The 5,074-nt window shown below is 32.5% G+C and overlaps 1 non-coding gene across 1 annotated transcript; it reads right to left on the bottom strand.

The window, feature by feature from the left end:
* Window positions 1-4,280: 4,280 nt before the first annotated feature.
* Window positions 4,281-4,387, bottom strand: LOC121224793 (small nucleolar RNA R71). Its single transcript, XR_005922538.1, has one exon. It is a non-coding gene; the product is annotated as a small nucleolar RNA R71 (small nucleolar RNA).
* Window positions 4,388-5,074: the final 687 nt, after the last annotated feature.

Here is a 5,074-nt window from a genome sequence, read left to right as displayed (position 1 = left end):
TATGTTTGTACATTAGGGGCAATGTACATCTTAAGTGTGGGGAGGTTATTTTGATAATTATTATTAGAAAATACTTGAAGTATTTCTTGTGTTTAAGTAATTCTCTCATAATTTCTATTAGAATAATTTTTTATTAATTTGTGACTTTTGTTGATGTGCTTTAGATTAATCTGCTGATAATTATGTATTGGTTGATTTAAACTTTAAGGTATGAGAGAATCAAGCATGAAAAGTTTATTTTCAAAATTAAAAGAAAAAATTAGGTTGTTTCTCTGAATTGAGGTATTACCTTAAAGTTTGAAATTTGCAAGATTGACATCAAAAACCATAATTTTTGTGAGATTTTGAGCCTTTAGAGCATACATTTTTCTTGCTCATTTTATTATTGGTTATGAGTGTGTTAATATTGATTTGTTATTCTAGAACTTGCTTCGATTATGCATGTTGAGACCACACCTTTGATTTGATATATTGAGATGATAAAGACACTTAGGTTTTAACCCATTTATCCCTTAAAAGTCTACCTACATAATTAACCCTTAGTGAACCCCTTTGAGCCTAACACACTGTTTCTTGATTCACCCATTAAATTTAACCCATAACTCATTTTTTGTCCATTGAGAAATTTTTCCATTTTATTGACTCCCTTTTTATCGAGATTTGTTTTGGTTAATTGTATGATTAAGCCTTTTGTTTAAGTTGCTGAATTATTTCTTATTGTTCTAAACTACATGATAAAAAAACATATATATTGATTATTATTTAGTTTTATGTTAATTGAGCTTGAACAGTTAAATTCATATTTTGATAAAAAGCTCATGTTATTCTTGAATAGTTTCTATTGATATAATTGTTTTTAATTCAGCATTTGTTTATTTTTTTAGTTTGGTAATTTATTAATCTGATCTCAATTTTAACCATATTTTTCAGCCTTTCTCCGCACCTTTAACCTAAGCCCCATTACAACCGCTTAAAGACCTTTTGATTTGTGCATCATCTCATTTTATAGTGGTGGAGATTTGATTTTTATGCAAGCCTATGGTAATGACTTTTCATGTTTGACTATTGAGTGTTTATTTTTGAATCTTAAACACTTTGAGTGAATTGAGTGAATCTTTAGTGTGGTTGTCAATTCTTGTTGATTTTGAATTAAAGGTAACTATTGAGATAAGGGGGAAATACCTATGTTTTCATGCTTTAAAAAAATCGACTTGGATTGCTTGAATCTTTAGTGCTCTTTTAGTTGAATTATAAATGTATGATTAATTGTGAATTATGACTAAACATTATTGATGAGAATTTTAAGTTGAGAAAGATTAATTTTAATTATGAGTTGAGGATTTTACTTGAGGACAAAAGTAACATGTTTTTAATCCCTTCCTTGATGAGTTTTTGGATGATTTATTATCTAAATTAGTGAATTTGATGCTCCTAATCCTTTAGATTCATGTTTCTATACTTAAGTGAGCATAAGGGAGCGAAAGGAGTGAAAAACAAGCCAAAATCGAGCAAAATGAGTTATTTTGAGCATCCACACGGCTTGAGCATTTCCACACGGGCTGACCACACGCCTATGTGCTAGCCCGTGTCGATTTCGCAACCTGCTTCCCTAACATGCAAAAATCCCCAATTTTTAGGCTTTCTGAGCATTCTAAAGTCTATAAATAACAATTAGAAGAAGACCTAAAGGAGCACTCAAAGAAGATTGAAGAAATTACTCGAAGAACACCATCGAGGCCAACTCAGAAGCGGATCTCCTTCAAGATTGAATATCTCCTTTTAACTTCTTTCGAAGTTTTAGTAAATTTCTTTATGTCTTGTGGTTTTTCTGACTTTGAGATGATTTCATTTCAGATTATAAACTAAATTCCCTAAATACCTAGAGAAAGAAAACCTACGATGAATCTTATTATTTTATTTTTGAATTACATGATAAATACTTGATTCTTGTTCTCAATTATGTATTCTTATTTTGTGTTTTAATATTTTTGGGATATTAATTCATGTTTAATGTGCTTAGTTCAGTGGAGCAAAAGTCCCTGTTTAAGAGTAGATCTAGCATAATTGAGTGGAGTTGCACATAATTTTAGAAATAAGACGACATAAATCTACCGGATTAGAGTCAAATCTAATAGGGGAATCCATAGATCGAGTTAATGCAAAAATAGTGGTTTTAATTAGAAAGAGATTGCAATTAATCAACCTAAAGTCAGTTGTTCTTACTCTCGAAAGAGATATTAACATAAATTAGGGATTTCTACGAATCAAGAGACAGGTGAATAAATCATTTAATTCGGATTTAGAATAATAAGTGAAGTCTAGGTGGATTTTTTCCTGGGTATTGTCTTTCTGTTTGGTATTTTTTGATTATTTCCTATTTCATTTTATGTTGGGTTCTTAGTTAATTTATATTAGTAAATTTAGATTAAAAAGAATCACCCCAACTTATCGGTTAAATAATAGGAAAATGGTTATTAGTAATACTTTTAGTCCTTGTGGATATGATACTCTCTACTCACCATAGGTATACTATTGCTCGATAGGTGCGCTTGCCTTTGTCGTAATTATTGTTAGTTTAGTGACCATCGGGGAGGAACTTAACGATGGAAGAGAGATTATGGTTTAGTTATTCGGCTCATAAATCCGATTACATATTGTACACAGATAATTGTTTATTTTTGTTTTTGGCGTTTTCTTTGGTTCTGTTGCCCTGCGCATTGGTGGAGTTGTATTGGTTCGACGCCGTCTATAGATTCAAACTTCAACCGAGAGTGAAGAAATCCTTCCAGGATTTGTTATTATCCTAACTTTGATATGCTTTTATTCCAAATTATGAACTAAATTCCCTATATACCTAGGGAAGATGAAACCTATGATGGATCTTATTATTTGATTTCTGAATTACATGATAAATACTTGATTCTTTGTTCTCAATTATGTATGCTTATTTCTTGTTTTAATATTTCTAAGATATTGATTCAAGTTTAATGTGCTTAGTTCAGTGGAGCAAAAGTCCCTGTTTAAGATTAGATTTAGCATAATTGACTAGAGTTGCATGCAATTCTAGAAATAGGACGACATAAATCTAACGGTTTAGAGTCAAATCTAATAGGGGAATCCATAGATCAAGTTAATGCGACAATAGGAGATTTAATTAGAAAGAGATTTCAATTAATCAACCTAGAGTAAGTTGTTCTTACTCTCGAAAGAGATATTAACATAATTTAGGGATTGCTACGAATCAAGGCGCAAGTGAATAAATCGTTTAATTCAGATTCAGATTAATAAGAGAAGTCAAGGTGGATTCTTTCCTAAATATTGTCTATCTCATTGGTTATCTTTGTTTATTTTCCCAATTCACTCTCTATTGTGTTCTTAGTAATTAGTGTAGTCAATTTTAGATTAAAACCAATTCCTTCAATTTATCGGCTAAATAATAGAAAAATAGTAATTACTAGTACTTTTAGTCCTCGTAGATACGATATTCCCTTCTCACTATAGCTATACAATTGGTCGATAGGTGGGCTTTCCTTTATCGTAATTTTAGTTAGTTTAGTGACCATCAAGGTTTTGGTGCCATTGCCGGGGACTAAAATATTAGGAACACTCGATTTTTATTAATTTAGCCATATTTATTTTTATTGTATTTTATTTTTTTGTTTTCAAATTTCTTTTTTATTTGCTTCTCAGAGGTTCCTTTAGTTTATGACTAAAAGACACCCTTCAGGACCACTAGTATTTGACAGAGAAATTGAAAGTGCAACTCGCTAAAACTGTAGAGAATAAAGGCATAGTCGATAGAATATAGTGGAAGAGTAAGAGGATGTCATTATTACTGAGGAGATGGCTAAAAATCAGAATAATTCGCTGCCTCCTGTGATTGCTACGAATCTAGTAAATCTGAATCCTGCTCCTATACTATGTACGATTATGGCAAGCCCATTCTAACTGGGGCTAAATCAACTGTTGTAAGACCTACTATTGCTGCGAATAACTTCAAACTGAATCCAAACACTATTCAGATGATCCAATAGTTTGTTCAGTTTGATGGTTTGCAAGATGAAGATCCAAATACTCATTTGGCTATTTTCCTGACAGTTTGCCATACTTTCAAGATAAATGGCATTTCTGACGATGTCATTCGCTTACGGTTGTTCCCTTTCTCGTTGAGGAACAAACTTAAACAGTATTTGAATTCGTTACCACGAGGTTCTATCACTACATGGGACCAAATGACCGAAAGATTTTTATTGAAGTATTTTTCACCGGCTAAAACAACTAAGTTGAAGAATGATATCTCTTCCTACGTATAGATTGACTTAGAGACTCTATATGATGCATGGGAGAGGTATAAGGATTTATTGAGAAGGTGTCCTCACCATGGGTTACCTCTATGACTACAGGTTCAAACCGTCTACAATGGTTTGAACCCCTCAACTAGGCAATTGATTGATGCAGCCGTCGGTGGTACTTTGAATAATAAAACACCTGACGTGGCTTATGAATTTATAAAGGAGATGGCACTAAATAATTATCAGTGGCAAGTAATGATGACAAAGCCTAATAGAGCAGCCGCTGTTTTCAATATAGATGTAATCACCATGTTATCAAATTAGTTAGAACAATTAAATAAGAAAATTGATTGTTTATGTGTTTCTACGCAGGTACATTCGGTGATGTAATGCGATGCAAATGGAGGAGGAACGAATAAATCCAGAATATTTACCCTACGGTCCTAGCACAGAGAACAAGAAAATCAACTATATGGGTCAAAATTCTAGACCCCAGAATAATCCTTATAGTAACACTTATAATGTAGGTTGGAGGAACTATCTCAATTTCTCTTGGGGTGGTCAGGGAAACCAAAGACCACAAACCCTTCCAGGCTTCCAACCACCTTACCAACAAGAGAAAACGCCGAACCTTGAGAAGATGTTGATGAAGTTTATTTCAGTTTCAAAAACCCACTTTTAAAACACCGAAACAACACTTAAAAATTAACAAGCGTCGATTCAAGGGATTGAGAACCAAATCAGTCAACTTGCGAAGTTGATTTTAGAGTGACTACAAGGTA

This window comes from Gossypium hirsutum, chromosome D12 (genome assembly GCF_007990345.1).
Source record: "Gossypium hirsutum isolate 1008001.06 chromosome D12, Gossypium_hirsutum_v2.1, whole genome shotgun sequence".
NCBI classification, from domain to species: Eukaryota; Viridiplantae; Streptophyta; class Magnoliopsida; order Malvales; family Malvaceae; genus Gossypium; species Gossypium hirsutum.
The sequence above is the reverse complement of the archived record's forward strand: the minus strand, read 5'-3'. Positions and strand labels throughout refer to the sequence as shown.